This window comes from Myxocyprinus asiaticus, chromosome 6 (genome assembly GCF_019703515.2).
Source record: "Myxocyprinus asiaticus isolate MX2 ecotype Aquarium Trade chromosome 6, UBuf_Myxa_2, whole genome shotgun sequence".
NCBI lineage: Eukaryota > Metazoa > Chordata > Actinopteri > Cypriniformes > Catostomidae > Myxocyprinus > Myxocyprinus asiaticus.
In genome coordinates this window covers 25,664,755-25,686,107 of record NC_059349.1, presented here as the reverse complement: position 1 = coordinate 25,686,107, position 21,353 = coordinate 25,664,755, and positions in this window count along the sequence as shown.

Here is a 21,353-nt window from a genome sequence, read left to right as displayed (position 1 = left end):
CAAAACAGCACCAGAAATGCATAGTTCCCTTTCGATTATGGTTCACTCAACATTGCGGTAAACGCTTTTGGGGAATTCCTTCTCCTACAACACAATTGAAGCCCTTGTATAACAACACCAATCCTATGACTGACAATGGGGTTTGAGCCCCGCCCCTTTAGGCGCGCAGCTGGCCTATATAAGCTGGTGCTCAATCACCAAATCTTTTTTCTTTTTCTCCCCAATTTGGAATGCCCAATCTCCAGTGTGCTCTAAGTCCTCATGGTGGCGTAGTGACTAGCCTCAATCCGGGTGGCAGAGGATTAATCTCAGTTGCCTCCGCATCTGAGACATCAATCCATGCATCTTATCACGTGGCTTGTTGAGCGAGTTACCGCAGAGACATAGCGCATGTGGAGGCTTCACGCTATTCTCCGTGGCATCCACACACAACTCCCCACCGAGCGCAAACCACATTATAGTGACCACAAGGATGTTAACCCAACGTGACTACTACCCCACCCTAGCAACCGGGCCAATTTGGTTGCTTAGAAGACCTGGCTAGAGTCACTCAGCATGCCCTGGATTCAAACTCGCAACTCCAAGGGTGGCAGTCAGTGTCTTTACTCGCTGAGCTACCCAGGCCCCCTGTTCAATCACCAATTCTTTAGAATGTTCTTCCTTCAAGACCGACATCGTCTCGTCTCCAACTACATCTCGTCTTGAAAAGCCCTCTTTGCCATCGACATACACCCTTCAGCGTATTAGACTTCCCTGCAGACGCAATAGGATGATTCATCGCCTGACTCTCTGCACCTGCAGCGAAAGACTCACCTGCCCCATGCAGTGTTCCGGCGAAGATTCTCTATGCCTCACTGCCAGCAATGGGTTCTTCGCTTCAGATGCTCGTCGCCTTGACAACAGCGCCTCAGCAAGACTCTTACCCATTTCCCGAAGGCAGCAGGCACATTCCTGACCGAGTCAATGGCGTGAAGAGGAATCTGGAGCCCGCTGTTCTTCTCAGCCCAGATCCAAAGAAAGCCCGGTTTGACATACAAGCTGTTCCACTCCCCCTCCCTGCTGAAGTTCGTTGGGACCGGGATGTTATGCAAAATGTTGTTTCTGTGTGTTGTGTATGAATAAAAATGCTTTCAAAAAGAAAAGAGGAAAGTGCATGTTGTGGCTGCTCGAGACGCACATACACTCTCAAAGAAAGGGCTCAATTTCTCATCACACTTCTCATACCCCACACACTATGCACAACCACTTCCCTAAGGCAAGCGGCACTTTCTCCTATAATGAGCGAACCGATGCACCGGCTGTCTCATTACGTGGATGTGTGGCGAACTCTCACTGGTGTGTCAGATTGGGTGCAAAAAATGATCGAACACGGTTATACGATCCAGTTTGCACGCCAGCCACCTCGCTTCAATGGCATTCTATCGTCCACGGTTCTGTCACGAGACGCGGCACTGTTACTGGCAGAAATTCACAATCTCCTCGCAAGAAAAAAAAACTATAGAGAGTGTTCCGGAATGTCATGCCACAAAGGGATTTACAGCCGCTATATTTTCTTTCCGAAAAAAGAGGGCAGGCTTCGACCCATTTTAGATCTGAGACACATGTTGGCAAAACACGTTCAAAATGTTAACTCAGAAACAGATCTTATCGCACATCCATCCACAGGACTGGTTTGTGTCAATAGATCTAAAGGATGCGTACATTCATGTTCAAATTGTACCAAATCACAGTCTGTTCTTGAGATTCGCGTTGGAAGGAACTGCATATCAATTCAAAGTCCTCCCCTTAGGCCTGTCTTTGGCTTCCTGCACATTCACGAAATTAGTTGATGCAGTGCTCGCCCTTTGAAGATAAGCGGCGTGCACATTCTAAATTATCTTGATGACTGGCTATTAATAGCCTGATCAGAGGCTCTGTTATGCGAACACAGAGACTTGATAGTTCACCATTTGAACAGCCTAGGTCTCAATGTCAACTGGGCGAAAAGCACACTTTCTCCCAGCCAACAAATCTCCTTTTTGGGAATTCAATTCGAATCCATAAGCATGTGCGCACCTCACGAGCGAGTGCGTTCAGACCATTCATCAGTGTCTGTCTCAGTTCAAACTGGGGAAAGCATCTCCACTGAAGTCATTTCAGAGAATGCTGGGTTTTATGACGGCAGTATCCGCTGTCATACCATTAAGTCTTTTACACATGAGACCTCTCCAGTGCTGGCTCAAACATCATGTGAAGTCTCTTCATTCTGACATAGTGAATTATCACATTCTGATCCGGTTGGACAACATGTCAGTAGTGCCATACTTAAGTCACCAGAGTAGAACTCAATCTCTACCAGAAATGAGCCTGGCGCAATGCCTCCTCATGTGGAGCGAGCTCCATCTCCCTTTCCCTGCATGCAACATACACTATATTGCCAAAAGTATTCGCTCACCTGCCTTTAGACGCATATGAACTTAAGTGACATCCCATTCTTAATCCATAGGGTTTAATGTGACGTCGGCCCACCCTTTGCAGCTATAACAGTTTCAACTATTCGGGGAAGGCTTTCCACAAGGTTTAGGAGTGTGTTTATGGGAATTTTTGACCATTCTTCCAGAAGCGCATTTGTGAGGTCAGACACTGATGTTGGACGAGAAGGCCTGGCTCGCAGTCTTCGCTCTAATTCATCCCAAAGGTGCTCTATCAGGTTGAGGTCAGGACTCTGTGCAGGCCAGTCAAGTTCTTCCACACCAAACTCGCTCATCCATGTCTTTATGGACCTTGTTTTGTGCACTGGTGCGCAGTCATGTTGGAACAGGAAGGGGTCATCCCCAAACTGTTCCCACAAAGTTGGGAGCATGGAATTGTCCAAAATCTCTTGGTATGCTGAAGCATTCAGAGTTCCTTTCACTGGAACTAAGGGGCCAAGCCCAGCTCCTGAAAAACAACCCCACACCATAATCCCCCCTCCACCAAACTTCACAGTTGGCACAATGCAGTCAGACAAGTACCGTTCTCCTGGCAACCGCCAAACCCAGACTCATCCATCAGATAGCCAGATGGAGAAGCGTGATTCATCACTCCAGAGAACGCGTCTCCACTGCTCTAGAGTCCAGTGGCGGCGTGCTTTACACCACTGCATCCGACGCTTTGCATTGCACTTGGTGATGTATGGCTTGGATGCAGCTGCTCGGCCATGGAAACCCATTCCACGAAGCTCTCTACGCACTGTTCTTGAGCTAATCTGAAGGCCACATGAACTTTGGAGGTCTGTAGCGATTGACTCTGCAGAAAGTTGGCGACCTCTGCGCACTATGCGCCTCAGCATCCGCTGACCCCGCTCTGTCATTTTACGTGGCCTACCACTTCGTGGCTGAGTTGCTGTCATTCCCAATCGCTTCCACTTTGTTATAATAGCACTGACAGTTGACTGTGGAATATTTAGTAGCGAGGAAATTTCACGACTGGACCTGTTGCACAGGTGGCATCCTATCACAGTACCATGCTGGAATTCACTGAGCTCCTGAGAGCAGCCCATTCTTTCACAAATGTTTGTAGAAGCAGTCTGCATGCCTAGGTGCTTCATTTTATACACCTGTGGCCATGGAAGTGATTGGAACACCTGAATTCAATTATTTGGATGGGTGAGCGAATACTTTTGGCAATATAGTGTATGTCCCTGGTCGCTTGAACTGTGGAGCAGACATGCTGTCGAGCCAGGGACCGATGGTGGGGGAATTGAGACTTCATCCTCAGCTAGTTCTGAGGATTTGGGAAGTATTCGGCAAAGCGGAAATTGACCTATTCGCCTCAGCGGAGACTGCCCACTGCCCTCTTTGGTACTACATGACCCAAGCCCCGCTGAGGGTGGACACCTTGGCTCACAAGTGGCCGGCGAAACACAAATACTCTTTTCCCCTGGTACGTCTTCTTCACTATGTCATCTGCAAAGTCCAAGAGGACAAGAAAACAGTTCTGTTGATCACGCCAAAATGACCCAACCAGTCCTGGTTTCCGCAAATGATGGAGATATTAGACGACCCTCTATGGGAAATACCGCAGAGGAGCAATCTCCTCTCTCAAGCTCAGGGCATGATTTGGCATCACCAACCAGAGCTGTGGAACCTACTCGTGTGACCCTGAATGGAGCACAGCGAACATCTGGCTCAGTCGGTAATAAACACCATTTTGCAAGCTAGAGCACTGCCCACAAGACGCCTCTATGCACTAAAATGGTGGGTGTTTGCAGACTGGTGATCCTAATGCGGCAAGGACCCAGTGAATTGGTCCATAGTGGAAATGATTACATTCCTTCAAGAGCGGCTGGATGCAGGTCTTACTCCGTCAATGCTTAAGGTCTATGTAGTGAATATCTCAGCATTTCACGCCCCAGAGACTGGCTCCTCTAAAGGCAGACATGATCTGATCATAAAGCTCCTTAGGGGAGCGAGGCGCTTGAACCCCGCTCGCCCTGCTACAGTCCCAACATGGGATTTAAATCTGGTGCTGAGGGTGCTCACAAGCCCTCCGTTCGAACCATTAGAATCTGTTGAGTTGCATGTGCTTTCTCTAAAGACCACACTTCTGTTGGCTCTTGACTCAGTCAAACGGGTGGGTGATATACAGGCACTGTCAATTGACAGTTCATGTCTAGAATTTGGACCGGGGCTTTCAAAGGCCACTCTAACAAAATGTCTAATATCTTCATCAGTAGACGAAGACGTGGAACTATAAAGATCAAGATAGAACTCTTTAAAAGCATTATTAATATCAATGGCCATGGTAAAAATTTTATCACCAGCAGATTTCACTGAGGGAATGGTAGAAAAAGACTCTCTCTGCTTTATATATCTAGCCAAAAGCTTCCCTGCTTTGTCCCCCAACTCAAAGTATGACTGTCTTGCCCTGAATAGCCAAAACTCCACTTTCCACAACAAAATAGTGTTATATCTGTATTTCAATTGGGTCAATTCTCTGAGGCCATCAGACGACATTCAGTGCTTCAGCTCTGCCTCTGCACTTTTAATATTTCCTTCCAACTCCACGAGTTCTCGTGCTTTGGATTTTTTGATGAATGAGGCATACTGTATGATCCGACCCCTAAGAACCGCCTTAAGTGCCTCCCAAGCCATGCCCACAGAAGATACTGAAGATCAGTTGGTCTCCATATAAACACTGATTTCAGTCTTTAACATTTGTTGGAAATCAGGATTTTGCAACAGGGATACATTAAGGCGCCAACTATATGATTTATTTTTTTCTGTATGTGGCAACACCTCTAAACTCACCAGGGCGTGATCTGAGACTATAATGTTTCCAATTGAACAATCAACAACAGATGAAATGAGGGACTTAGATATAAAAAAAAATCTATTCTAGAATAAATCTTATGGACTGATGAAAAAAATTTATAGTCCCTACCTGACGGGTTCAAAAGTCGCCAAATATCTGTAAGACCAAGATTTTTACACATCCTGTGAAGCGTCAATATTGCTCTAGGGGGCTTACACACTTTTGCTTCACTATGATCAAGGACTGAGTCCATCAAAGATTAAAGTCTCCTCCCAATATTATATCATGAGGGGTGCCAGCGGCTTGCAACATCACTTCAAGATCTATAAAAAAGCCCTGATCATCGTTAGGTGCGTAAATGTTAACCAAAATCAGACTTTGCCCCTGAATTTCTGCTAAAACAATAATGTCTCTCCCTAATTTATCTTTAAACTGTTTGAGACATTTGAATTGTAGATGTTTATTTGTCAATATAATGACCCCCCTGCTCTTACTTGAGCCAGCACTAAAGAAAACATGTCCACCCCATATCTTCCCAAATTTTTCAGCTTCCTGCGAGGAAAGATGCGTTTCTTGAAGAAACACTATATCACATTTCTTACATTTAAGAAAAGAAATAACCTTCCTTCTTTTTATGGGGTGCCCCAACCCATTCACATTCCATGTGGAGAGAGATAGTCCACTCATATTAACATTCGACATTTTGATATAATAGAAAAAATAAATTGTGTGTCAAAAATAAGATTGTACAGACCACATTTCAACATTAGTGCAACACTCAAACCCCGAACTTCCCCCCGAACAAAGCAAACAGAAAAAAGAAAAACGTGCACATTAACCCTGCGCGCGACAGCGCCAACCGGCATCAATCCCTCTAAACTCAAAAGGTCCACGTATGCCTACAAGAGCCCCCACGACAACTTTGCCGTCGGAATGCTCAAGTCCGGTGCTTCTGCACAAATTTTGTGAGGCAAAATTACATACAGAAAATACTTTGTGAGACAAACCCCAGCCAACAGGCAGAATAAACACAAAGACATGTAGTTCCCTATCTGTCACTCACTCGACGTTGTGTCGATGTAGTGACACTAGGGGTCACTCTTGGGAGCCCCAAACACTTCTGCTTTTTTGAAAAAAGGCCAATGGGAATTGGCGAGTGGAATTTGCATGCCACTCCCCCCAGACATATGGGTATAAAAGGAGCTGGTATGCAACCACTCTTTCAGATTTTCTCTTCGGAGCCGAGCGTTTCTATTCATTGAAGTTGAATTCATCCGCGAGTTCATTCACCTCATCTGTTGGATTTTACGGTGCATTTCAGGGGCTTCTCCCCCTCTGCACCCGTGGAGTGCAGAGAACGCCCCTGGGCGCTTCGGTAGAACAACAAAAGAGTATATTCTAAAAAAGAATATATTTTCATTCTAAAAGAGCGGCACACACGGAACATCTTTTTAAAGATGCCTTTCCGTTTGTGTGTTATTCCTGGTTGCGGTCGTTATCTCTCTGTTTCTGACGGCCACGATCGTTGTCTTACATATCTGGGCACTGCCCACGTGGAGACATCGTTCGTGGATGGGTCTTGTTCTCATTGCGAGAAAATGACCATGGCAACATTGCAGTCGCGGCTTGCATTCGTAAGAAAGCAATCCACCCCAGCGGCTCCCCACCTCGGTCCTTCTACCTATGGGTATGAGGCCGTGCTTGTTAGCACTGGGGGCGATTTGGGGACATCTATGGGACCACCTCCGCCGGGTATCCCCCCACGGACCTCCCATTCCCCAGCACGCTCGCTTGACCAGGTCGGGCACTCGGACGAGACCACCGACTCATCTCAGGGCGAGTTCGACCTCTTGTTCGGAGCCCGGGAAGACAATGAGTTATCAAGCGCAGCATCAAAGAGTGGGCTCGTCCAGTCAGATGCAGAGGCTTCAACTGGGCTTCCTCCTTCGGGAATGGTCGCCCAGTCCCAGGCCGACGCGGAAATGACGGACATGCTTTCCCGGGCAGCCGCGAGCATCGGGCTAGAGTGGAACCCTCCACTCTCCCCTGAATCCTCGTGGCTCGACGATTGGTTCCTGGGCTCGGGGCACCACCCATGGCCACGCCCCACCCCCGTTCCTTTCTTTCCAGAAGTGCACGAGGAGCTGACAAGATCGTGGGAGGCACCTTTTACTGCCCGGTACCGGTCTTTCAGTTCCCCCGCTCTCACTACCCTCGATGGTAGAGCAGCCAGGGGGTATTTGGTGATCCCCCAGGTGGATAAGGCGCTCGCGGTGCACTTGTGTCCGCAGAGCGCCACCACCTGGTGCAGGTGCCTGAAGCTCCCATCCAGAGCCTGTAGGTTTACGTCATCCCTGATGACCAGGGCCTATGGTGCCACTGGACAAGCCGACTCCGCCCTGCACGCCATGGCTCTCCTGCAAGTACACCAAGCCAAGGCGCTAAAAGAATTGCACGAGGATAGTTCTGACCCAGGATTGATGCAGGAACTGCGCTCGGCGACCGACCTCGCAATCCGGGCGACGAAGGTCACGGCGCAGTCTCTCGGGCAGGCAATGTCCACCCTGGTGGTCCAGGAGCGCCACCTTTATCTCAACTTGGTTGAGATGTGAGAGGCTGACAAGGCACGGCTCCTTGACGCCCCCATCTCCCATGCGACCAATCCTGGACCTGCGAGTACTGAACTGTGGTTTGCACAGACTCCTGTTCAAGATGCTTACACAAAAACGCTTTCTAGCGGGCGTCCGGCATCAAGATTGGTTCACAGCGGTAGACCTGAAGGACGCGTACTTCCACATCTCAGTCTTACCTCGACGCAGACCCTTCCTGCGGTTTGCCTTCGAAGGCCAGGCATACCAGTACAAGGTCCTCCCCTTCGGCCTGTCCTTGTCTCCTCGCATCTTCATGAAGGTCGCAGAGGCAGCCCTTGCCCCGCTAAGGGAAGTGGGCATCCGCATCCTCAACTATCTCGACGACTGGCTAATCCTAGCTCACTCTCGAGAGTTGCTGTGTGCACACAGGGAACTCGTGCTCCGGCACCTCAGCCGACTGGGGCTTCGGGTCAACTGGGAAAAGAGCAAGCTCTCCCCGGTTCAGAGCATCTCTTTTCTCGGTTTGGAGTTGGACTCAGTCTCGATGACAGCGCGCCTCACAAACGAGCGCACAGTCGGTGCTGAACTGTCTGAAGGCGTTCAGACGGAGGACAGCGATCCCACTGAAACTTTTTCAGAGGCTCCTGGAGCATATGGTATCCTCAGCGGCGGCCACACTGCTCGGGTTGATGCATATGAGACCGCTTCAGCACTGTCCTCAGACTCGAGTCCCGAGATGGGCATGGCACCTCGGGACACATCGCGTGACCATCACGCTGATCTGTCACCACCTTTTCAGTCCTTGGACCGACCTTGCATTTCTACGGGCAGGGGTTCCCCTAGAGCAGTCTCCAGGCACGTCGTGGTTACAACAGAGGCCTCCAAGACGGGCTGGGGCGCCGTATGCAACGGGCACACAGCCGCCGGCTCCTGGACTAGCCCGCGGCTGCGTTGGCACATCAACTGCCTAGAGTTGTTGGCAGTACTGCTCGCCCTTTCAGAGGTTCCGGCCGTTGATCCAGGGCAAGCACGTGTTGGTCTGGACGGACAACACAGTGACGGTAGCGTACATCAGCTGTCAAGGCGGTCTACACTCCCGTTGCATGTCACAACTCGCCCGCCGACTCCTCCTCTGGAGTCAGCAGCGCCTCAAGTCGCTACGAGCCACTCACATCCCAGGCGAACTCAACACTGCAGCGGATGCGCTGTTACATCAGGTTACCCTCAGGATAGAGTGGAGACTCCACCTTCAGGTGGTTCAGCTGATTTGGAGTCGATTCGGTCGAGCACAGGTAGACCTGTTTGCTTCCCGGGAATCCTCCCACTGCCCGCTTTGGTACGCCCTGACCAAGGCTCCCCTCGGTATAGATGCGCTGGCACACAGCTGGCCCCCTGGACTACGCAAATACGCATTTCCCCCAGTAAGCCTACTTACACAGACCCTGTGCAAGGTCAGAGAGCAGATCATACTAGTAGCGCCCTACTGGCCCACCCAGATGTGGTTCTAGGATCTCACACTCCTCGCGACAGCCTTGCTGTTGGTCGCACAAATGCATCTCCTGTGAGCACTTGTGATCAGTCGGATCAGTGCTTTCCTTCCTGCAGGAGAAGCTGGAGGGACGGCTGTCCCCCTCCACCTTGAAGGTGTATGTAGCTGCTATTTCGGCTCATCACGAGGCAGTAGATGGTAAATACTTGGGGAAGCACGACTTGATCATCAGGTTCCTGAGAGGCGCTGAGAGGTTGCATCCCTCCAGACCACGCCTCGTCCCCTGGTGGGACCTCTCTGTAGTCCTTCGGGGTGTACAGGGAGCTCCCTTTGAGCCCTTGGAGTCAGCTGAGCTTACGGTACTCTCTTTGAAGACTCCGTTTACCCCAAAAGCGTTTACCGCAATGTCGAGTAAACCGTTATCAAAAGGGAACGTCTCTGGTTACACATGTAACCTCGGTTCCCTGAGATGAAGGGAACTAGACATTGTGAAAGCTGGCTGCGCTACTACTTCAGAGTTTCGAGGTATGAGCGATGCGCTCTTGTCCTACAGTCAGAAAATTCTGAAGAAATGTATTTACCACTTATATAGGCCAACTGCACGCCTAAAGGGGCGGAGCTCAAACACCATTGCCAATCATAGGATTGGCATTATTATACAAGGGCTTCAATTAGGTCTTCGGAGAAGGAATTCCCCAAAATCATTTACCACAATGTCTCATTCTCTTCATCTCAGGGAACCGAGGTTGTGTAACCGGAGACGTATTTTTCTATTTTTGTCATTGGCCGAAAGCAATGATACACACGAGAAGCGGCTGCTGCAAACCAGACAGTCAGAGATGTCACGCGAGCGAGAACAGTAATAAGAGTTATTTGTGTGCAATGCATAGATTTTTAGTGCCCATAAAGAAGCCTGTGGTGTCACCTCCAGTGACCTTGTGGCTGCTGTTAATGTACCACAGGCTCCCTTTTATCAAATAATTCTCTCCACCTCAGCTCCCCAAAATCATGATGCGGGTGTTCGTGAAATGCTGAACCTGAATTATCCACCTTATTCCTACACCCTGTGATGCTCTGCACGAAATGTGGGAGGTACATCCGCTTAGAAGTAAACAGCTGACTCAAGCAGGACTGTGGAGGATGCCAATCAGTTTATATTGTAACCAAAACAGAGCTACAGCTTCATTGTTATGGAACAAGGTAGCTAGGTATGGGATCAAAATCCCATCAAAAGTATTGTGGTCACTGATCCAAAAATAATAAGCGTGAATCAAAATAATAATCGTGAATCAAAAAATAATAAGCGCAAAAATAAATAAAAAGCACAGGTCAAAATAATAAGCGCAGATAAAAATAATTAGCACAGAACAAAAAATAACAAGCATGAATCTAAAATATATAAACACATTTAAAATATGCTGCAAAAAAAAAAAAAAAATCATCAGAATTGCTAACAAAATCATGTTTTTCTTGGTTATATTACTGTTTTTTGTGCTCTGACAATTTTGCTCATATTTTAATTTTTTTGTACGCTTACGCTGTATTTTTCTTTGCTTTTGTTCCCAAGTTCTGTGCTTTCCAAAACTTGTGAGTAGAGTTTCATGTAAATCGGGGACGTTTTGCATCCCTATTGGTCCACTAGTTCTTGATCGACAGCTCCTCCTCTAGCCAATCATTCGAAGATGGGAGGTGAAGTCACTCCAATGCAACCAGGGGCGGACTGGCCATCAGGAGAACCGGGACTTTTTCCGGTGGGCCGGCTGCGAAATGGGGCTGAATTTAGTTAGCAGAGTTTTAGTTTAGACATTATTTAAGACTTCCTTGTTTGTAGGTTATTGGCTACCTACACTATATTGCCAAAAGTATTCGCTCATCTGCCTTTAGACGCATATGAACTTAAGTGACATCCCATTCTTAATCCATAGGGTTTAATATGATATCGGCCCACCCTTTGCAGCTATAAAAGCTTCAACTCTTCTGGGAAGGCTTTCCACAAGGTTTAGGAGTGTGTTTATGGGAATTTTTGACCATTCTTCCAGAAGCGCATTTGTGAGGTCAGACACTGATGTTGGACGAGAAGTCCTGGCTCGCAGTCTTCGCTCTAATTCATCCCAAAGGTGCTCTATCGGGTTGAGGTCAGGACTCTGTGCAGGCCAGTCAAGTTCTTCCACACCAAACTCGCTCATCCATGTCTTTATGGACCTTGCTTTGTGCACTGGTGCGCAGTCATGTTGGAACAGGAAGGGGCCATCCCCAAACTGTTCCCACAAAGTTGGGAGCATGGAATTGTCCAAAATCTCTTGGTATGCTGAAGCATTCAGAGTTCCTTTCACTGGAACTAAGGGGCCAAGCCCAGCTCCTGAAAAACAACCCCACACCATAATCCCCCCTCCACCAAACTTCACAGTTGGCACAATGCAGTCAGACAAGTACCGTTCTCCTGGCAACCGCCAAACCCAGACTCGTCCATCAGATTGCCAGATGGAGAAGCGTGATTCGTCACTCCAGAGAACGCATCTCCACTGCTCTAGAGTCCAGTGGCGGCGTGCTTTACACCACTGCATCCGACACTTTGCATTGCACTTGGTGATGTATGCTTCTCGGCCATGGAAACCCATTCCATGAAGCTCTCTACGCACTGTTCTTGAGCTAATCTGAAGGCCACATGAACTTTGGAGGTCTGTAGCGATTGACTCTGCAGAAAGTTGGCGACCTCTGCGCATTATGCGCCTCAGCATACTCTGTCATTTTACGTGGCCTACCACTTCGTGGCTGAGTTGCTGTCATTCCCAATCGCTTCCACTTTGTTATAATAGCACTGACAGTTGACTGTGGAATATTTAGTAGCGAGGAAATTTCACGACTGGACCTGTTGCACAGGTGGCATCCTATCACAGTACCATGCTGGAATTCACTGAGCTCCTGAGAGCAGCCCATTCTTTCACAAATGTTTGTAGAAGCAGTCTGCATGCCTAGGTGCTTCATTTTATACACCTGTGGCCATGGAAGTGATTGGAACACCTGAATTCAATTATTTGGATGGGTGAGTGAATACTTTTGGCAATATAGTGTATCTAAAAAAATGGATGTTTGATGCATGTTTTTACTAGCTGTACCAATGTAGTCGCGAGTTCAGAACCCAACTTGATTCGCTTTTCCATTAAATAAAATCCTGATCCAGACACCAAGGTCTATTACGATACTGATGAATATAGAAATGCTTACATATAATTGGACTTTTTGTGGACCATTATTGCTGACACCTACATGCACACTTTGGAGTTGGTTGTATACCTGTAAGTTATTTGCTTCAAATGTTATTGAAGTTGTACACTCTATGTTATGGAAATGTTTGTAAATGTTTTGGATATGTATGCTCCAATGTTGCCTGTATCTTCAGAGACGGTCCCTAAATTTGCAACTATTTGTGAATAAAGAAATGTCCGATGACTTTGCTTTAATTTTTCTGTTGTTTTGTTTTTTGCAGCATATTTTAAATGTGTTTATATATTTTTGATTCATGCTTTTTTATTTGTGCAAATTATTTTGATCTGCGCTTTTTATTTATTTTTGCGCTTATTATTTTTTTATCTGCGCTTATTATTTTTTGATTCATGCTTATTATTTTGATTCACACATATTATTTTTGGATCCGTGACTGCAATACTTTTGACAGGATTTTGATCCCATAGTTAGAGACTAGTTGATGATTTCACAACAAGCGTTTTTCACGCAATGTGCAAAAAAGCAAATTCAGAAAGCCAAATTGCAAACATTAAAAAAGTATAAAGTGCGGGGACTGGGTAGCTCAGCGAGTAAAGAAGCTGACTACCACCCCTGGAGTCACGAGTTCGATTTCAGGGCGTGCTGAGTGACTCCAGCCAGGTCTCCTAAGCAACCAAATTAGCCTGGTTGCTAGGGAGGGTAGAGTCACATGGGGTAACCTCCTCGTGGTCGCTATAATGTGTGGTTCTCGTTCTCGGTGGGGTACGTGGTGAGTTGTGCTTGAATGCCACGGAGAATAGCGTGAAGACTCCACATGTGCTACGTCTCCACGGTAACGCGCTCAACAAGCCACTTGATAAGATACGCGGATTGACGGTCTCAGACCTGGAGGCAACTGAGATTCGTCCTCCGCCACCTGGATTGAGGTCACTACGCCACCACGAGGACTTAGAGCGCATTGGGTATTGGGCATTCCAAATTGGGGAGAAAAGGGGAGAGAGAATAAAAAAGTATAAAGTGCGAAACTTATGATTTACAAATCTGAAGTTGGGTCATCCTTGATCCTTAGCTTTGAAGCAAATCCAAACTTGTGTTGACCGGGTCTAGTGAGGATCTACTGGATTCTTGAAGAACAACAGGTATTGTAATTAATGCACATCATCACAGTATTAAGATGTATCTCGCGTGATCCGATCACATGTGGTCAGGTGAGACACATCGCTGTTGGTCGCACAAATGCATCTCCTGTGAGCACTTGTGATCGTTTTTTAAGGGGAGAGTTTCATGATGGCATTTATCATCACTACATCATAAATGAATAAACCAGAAAAATGTCACAAAAGACAAAGAGGCATGGAAAAATGGTGCATCAGGTACAGCTCTAATTTCATCGACTGTAAGTGCACACGAAGACACTGAAGAAGATCCGTAAAGATTTCGTACATGTATATGTAAGCTATTTTTAATTTTTTCAGATCGGACAGTTATTTCCTTTTAAAGCCATGTGTCACCAGAGTCATGAACAGTTTAAACTATTGATTTAGTGCAGTGGTTGACTGACAGATAAGGAATGGCACTTCGCTGCATCCCAGACGGTGTTTACAGCATTTCAAATGCATTTTTGGCTACCTTGGTATGAGGTTTTTTTTCGATTCGATCACAAAAGGTTTTGCACCCCATTTACACCTGTATATAGTGCTGATCACGTGTCATCGGATCATCCGAATCACATCCTAATACCAGCTGAAAGTGGGGTCTCTATGACCGCTGCCTACATTAGTGAATGCTACAGAACGACTGCCACCGGAAGTTCATCCCATATCCGTTTCCCCAGTAAGACCCCCAGGAATAAGGTGGATAAAGTAGATTCTGTGCGGAATGGATTTTTCAGACCCGCTCCCACCCGCAAAAGCCAACAGGTAGAGGACTACACTATTTTTTCAGTCCTGATCCCCTAAGATTCTGTTCCGCTGCGGTATCATTGGCTATTTTTATTCCCGAAAAAAATGGAAAGAGAGGAAAAAAACACTTTGTTAACACCCTAACATTGCCATCCATCCATGCATGCATCCATCCAAATTCTTGTATATTTCCCTAAATGACTTTACACCAAGGGCGTAGAATTTAGTAGGGACGCTAGAGACATGTCCCTACCAATATCCAGCAACTACTGAATTGTCCCTAGCAATAATTTTGTTCAAACAATTAAAATATATAACCACTGTTGTCCGTCGGTGTCTTTTATTTATTTATTTATTTTATTTAACCTTTATTTAACCAGAGGAATTCTCATTGAGATTAAGAATCTCTTTTACAAGAGTGTCCTGGCCCAGACAGGCAGTATCACAATTTGTGGTACACAAACGGTTAACAGATCTCGTTCTCTACTACGAGTCCCGCCACCCTAACCCATGTTGCTAATAGGATTGGCTTTGCCATTTCTTGCTAACGCGTGAGAGGCCGTAGGTACATCCGGTTGTACGAAGCACCGAAGATTCGTCAACTAGATGCACATCATGCAGGCTACCAGTAAGTGTGGAAGACACCATCCTTAAACCAACAGTTCTGTGCAAGAAAATACAGGGAAAATCGCATCTCATATTGATTCAGGGACAGTGCATTTTTATATGCAAATATATGCAAATATATATATATATTGTTTTTCTTTACAAAAAAAAAGAGAACAGAATGTAAGGGATGACAAGTTTGAAGTTACAACGTGTACGTTTTTAACTCTTTTTAAAAAATTTCGGGATTTCGCCCATAAAACACTTTTGTGCACCACTGTTTAAGCATCCTTCATAGAAACAGCCCAAACTTCCTTTACTTGTTCAGTTATTGGAGTAGACAATATGTGTGTCTGTGACAGTGGGCGAGCAATCTAGAAAAAAAAAAAATTTCATGATCATAACGTGGATTCTTTTCACAAGATTTATCATAAAATACAATAACAGAGGGTAACATGCATATTATGGCCATGTGTTCTAAGGGTCAATGAAGTGATGCTAATTTTTGTCCAGATCTTTTACATTAAACATACATTAAAAAATGCAATTCACACAAACCATTTACTTGAATACACCTCTTCCATGATGAGCATATTTTCAATTTCTGAGTTTAACGTCATACTATTTTTTCTGGGCTTAAAAGTGAAAAATGTAATGTGGTGTCCAGAGACACAGTCTCATTAAAAGCTGAAAAGAAAAATGTTTGGCATGACTAGTGCAGAATAATCTTTTATTATTATTTCTTTAAAAAATTAGCAGTGAAACAATTGTGTTTTAAAATATGATTCATTATTTAAAATGCTTTTGTCCACCAAATCAAAGTCATGGTGTAACCAACATGTAGGTAGCCATTTTGCTGTTTATGTTGACAATAAAAACCATAAAACAGAGTGGACACCTTTAGACCCTCAAGACTGAGCATGACGTTTTAAAAAACATCTGAAATTATTTTTATCTTTTTATGAAAAGGCACATTTTGTTCAAATTACGTGGTGTAACCCTGAGAAAACTTGTATAATATCAAAAATGTATAATATTTTTATATAAAAAAATTTATCTTGAAAAATTTGTTTGAAAGCCTTTTGGAAATTAATGATTAAGCTTGTACTCTCATGTATTCAAGGTGCAAAGAAAGTATTATTATACTTTTTTACTTGATGGTTACACCATATGACAATTTGAAAGTTTTAAATATTTTTGTAAAAAGTAAATAATAAGTACATTTTTTAGATATGTATATAACCATATTGGACACAAAGATTAGATTTCCCGAGAACTTGAATTCTTAATCAGATTTTTAAAAGATTTCTTATTTTAACACCTTTAACAACCTTATTTGTCAATGACCTATAAGTATTAGACAGCCCCTAAAAAAAAAAAAAAATATGATCTTTGACAACACCATCCACCTTGAATTGTTTTTACAAATCGACCACTGGTAACAACGTGATTATAAGAGTAAAGGTAGATATTTGTTTGTTCGGAACAACAATGACACAAGTGAGATTGAACGATATTGCTCTGTGCCATGTCCACCAGGACAAACTGGACAATATTGATGTGAAACAAATATGCCAACAGTTCATTTCTGTTAAAGACTGGCACAGGTATGTGTCTGGCTTTTTCAAATAGCAAGGGACAAGTCAGTGGACTCTGAGCTGTGTGTATTTAGGGTGGGGATATAGTTAGCAGTATTTTTTATGTTTAGATGTAAATACATATTTACAGATCACTGGTTTCAAAAGGTAGGAGTACTTAAAATGTGTTCTTCAAGGTTCCATTCAGCTGTCAAATTTGAGTAGAGAATTTCTTGTGTTCTGTGATTATGGTACTTGGTTATTGGTTATGTGGACTACAATACCAGGTTATGCCTGTAAGTGCTCTCCATACATTATGTATATGTACTCTGATGCTGATGTATGAGAGATGTTGACGATTGCACTATGGACAGAGTAAAGTTAAAGTCAAGTCTCTGTTAAACTGCCTCCTTGTTGTCATTAGTTACCTTTAACTTATTACAGAATTCGTTAATTAACATATTCTTGTAGTCAATATAGACTAAAACCCTTAATGTCAATCCCTGAACAATGTTTTTTTCAGTTATGAATGTATGCTTGTTTAGATATTATATCATGAAGTACAGAAAGCTAAATTGTTATGTTGTTGGTTTACATAATCAAAATTGTGTAATTATTGTCTTAGGAACATACTGACATAAAAAACTCCCTTTATGAGTGTGTTGGCTCTCAACTATACATAAAGGCTTTAGATGACATGAAATTGCGGTCAAAAGTCTATCATAAATGCTAAAATCCTCAGCTTCCTGGGGCGGGGTGGGCTGTACTGACTGCTTTTACATCCCCACCAATGTCAAAATCAAACCTACGCCCTTGCTTTACACATGTTTAACTCAGTGGCCAAACTCAGTAACTACACCAACACTGAAACTGAGAAAAAATGATTGACTTATTTTGTTGTGGATTTTGAAGTTACTGCATTTTCACACAATGGTTTCTCTGAATTTCAGTATATGAGTCAAACTCTTCTTTCACCGGACAGATCATAAGAGACCTCAGTCAAAACTCAATTTTGCGTTTTGCCTTTGTAGGGCAGTATAATAGCTTAGTGCATTAACTATAAAGCAAAACAGAAAGAATTGTCATCTTTTAATATTATATTATTACTTCTATAAGCAGTTCCCATCTGTGTCAAATTTTAGGATCTTATATGTTATTTATCTCTACATCTAATATATTTCCTTCCACTCCATCCTTGTTCCTTGATATAATTTTTCTCCACTCCATTCATTCGAGGGGAGTCTGATTTGTCTTTGTAATTTGCTTTAAGGCTGAAGTTCCCTTACGACACATACACTTGACATTGCGTTTGCTAACGCATATGGGGAGTGTCCTTTCACACGACCTAGTTGAAACCTCTCTACAATAACGGCAATATTCTAATATTGGCTATAGTGTTTGAGCCCCGCCCTTTTAGGCGCAAAGCTGTCCGCTATAAAAGCTGGCACGCAAACATCTTTTTTCAGACTTTTCTTCCTAAAAGACAGCGATTCATCTCTCGTCTAGAAGCCCTCAACTGCTTCGCCGTCGAGTACACGAGTCAGCGGGCGGTATCTTCATGGTGAGAAGACTCTCCGCTGCCCTGCAGTGCTCTCACATCACTCCACTTCGCTGGTGAATGGGCCGCTTCAGCATCCTGATTCCCCGCAGCGCTTCGGCAGGAGTTGTGTCTCCTTATAAGCAATTGCATATTGTTATATTGTGTATGTGTATGTATACATATATATATACAGTGCATCTGGAAAGTATTCACAGTGCTTCACTTTTTCCACATTTTGTTATGTTACAGCCTTATTCCAAAATGGATTAAATTCATTATTTTCTTCAAAATTCTACAAACAATACCCCATAATGACAATGTGAAAGAAGTTTGTTTGAAATCTTTGCAAATTTATTAAAAATAAAAAACGAAAAAAATCAGTTGTACATAAGTATTCACAGCCTTTGCTCAACACTTTGTTGAAGCACCTTTGGCACCAATTACAGCCTCAAGTCTTTTTGAGTATGATGCTACAAGCTTGGCACACCTATTTTTGGGCAGTTTCTCCCATTCTTCTTTGCAGGACCTCTCAAGCTCCATCAGGTTGGATGGGGAGCGTCGGTGCACAGCCATTTTCAGATCTCTCCAGAGATGTTCAATCGGGTTCAAGTCTGGGCTCTGGCTGGGCCACTCAAGGACATTCACAGAGTTGTCCCATAGCCACTCCTTTGTTATCTTGGCTGTGTGCTTAGGGTCGTTGTCCTGTTGGAAGATGAACCTTCGCCCTAGTCTGAGGTCCAGAGCGCCCTGGAGCAGGTTTTCATCAAGGATGTCTCTGTACATTGCTGCATTCATCTTTCCCTTGATCCTGACTAGTCTCCCAGTTCCTGCCGCTGAAAAACATCCCCACAGCATGATGCTGCCACCACCATGCTTCACTGTAGGGATGGTATTGGCCAGGTGATGAGCGGTGCCTGGTTTCCTCCAGACATGACACTTGCCATTCAGGCCAAAGAGTTCAATCTTTGTTTCATCAGACCAGAGAATTTTGTTTCTCATGGTCTGAGAGTCCTCCAGGCCGGCTGTCATGTGCCTTTTACTGAGGAGTGGCTTCTGTCTGGCCACTCTACCATACAGGCCTGATCGGTGGAGTGCTGCAGAGATGGTTGTTCTTCTGGAAGTTTCTCCACTCTCCACAGAGAAATGCTGGAGCTCTGTCAGAGTGACCATCGGGTTTTTGGTCACCTCCCTGACTAAGGCCCTTCTCCCCCGATCACTCAGTTTGGCCGGGCGGCCAGATCTATGAAGAGTCCTGGTGGTTCCAATCTTCTTCCATTTACGGATGATGGAGGCCACTGTGCTCATTGGGACCTTCAATGCTGCAGACATTTTTCTGTACCCTTCCCCAGATCTCTGCCTCGATACAATCCTGTCTCGGAGGTCTAAAGACAATTCCTTGGACTTCCTGGCTTAGTCTGTGCTCTGACATGCACTGTTAACTGTGGGACCTTATATAGACAGGTGTGTGCCTTTCTAAATCATGTCCAATCAACTGAATTTATCACAGGTGGACTCCAATCAAGTTGTAAAAACATCTCAAGGATGATCAGTGGAAACAGGATGCACCTGAGCTCAATTTTGAGTGTCATGGCAAAGGCTGTGAATACTTATGTACATGTGATTTTTTTTCATTTTTTATTTTTAATACATTTGCAAAGATTTCAAACAAACTTCTTTCACGTTGTTATTATGGGGTATTGTTTGTAGAATTTTGAGGAAAATATTGAATTTAATCCATTTTGGAATAAGGCTGTAACATAACAAAATGTGGAAAAAGTGAAGCGCTGTGAATACTTTCCGGATGCACTGTATATACAGTTAAAGTCAGAAGTTTATATACACTTAGGTTGAAGACATTAAAACTCATTTTTAATCCCTCCACAGATTTAATATTAGTAAACTATAGTTTTGGCAAGTCATTTTGGACATCTGCTTTGTGCATGACTTGAGTAATTTTTCCAACAATTGTTTACAGACAGATTGTTAAAATTTTAATTGACTATATCACAATTCCAGTGGGTCAGAAGTTTACATACACTAAGTTAACTGTGCCTTTAAGCAGCTTGGAAAATTCCAGAAAATGTCAAGTCTTTAGACAATTAGACAATTAGCTTCTGATAGGAGGTGTACTGAATTTAAGGTGTACCTGTGGATGTATTTTAAGGCCTACATTCAAACTCAGTCCCTCTTTGCTTGACATCATGGGAAAATCAAAAGAAATCAGCCAAGACCTCAGAAAAAGTTTGTGGAACTCCACAAGAATGGTTCATCCTACAAGCCTGACTCAGTTACACCAGTTCTGTCTGGAGGAATGGGCCAAAATTCCAACAACTTATTGTGAGAAGCTTGTGGAAGACTACCCAAAACATTTGACCCAAGTTAAACAATTTGAAGGCAATGCTACCAAATACTAACAGTGTATATAAACTTCTGACCCACTGGGAATGTGATGAAAGAAATAAAAGCTGAAATAAATCATTCTCTCTACTATTATTCTGACATTTCACATTCTTAAAATAAAGTAGTGATCCTAAATGACCTAAGACAGGGAATGTTTTCTACAATTAAATGTCAGTAATTGTGAAAAACTGAGTTTAAATATATTTAGCTAAGGTGTATGTAAACTTCTGACTTCAACTGTATGTCGCCATGACGTGCAGGCCCAAGTATGGCCGGCAAAACTCAAGTATGTGTTTCCCCTGGTGCACCTCCTTCATTCTGTCATCAGCAAAGTCCGAGTGGATATGGAAACTGTTCTGTTAATTGCGCCGAAATGGCCCAATCAGCCATGGTTTCCGGACATGATAGATATGTTATACAGCTCGCCATTTGAAATATCGCTGAGGAGGGATCTCCTCTCTCAGGGTACATTTACAGGACAACGATGTACTAAAAACGGAAAAGTTTCACGTACAGACGACAACGTTGTCAAAACGATCCCCGTTCACACGGATCCGCGAAAACGACTGAAAACGCTGTATTATGCATGCCAGGCCAGTAGTTGGCGATGTCACTTTGTAAAGAAACACTACGTGCCTGCGCACATAAGAATTCTTCCACAGAGCGGTGAATACAAACTATGAAGATGGCGAAAGCATCGAGCAATTTTGTCTGGATGGACGATGAGGATGCTTTATTACTACAATTAAT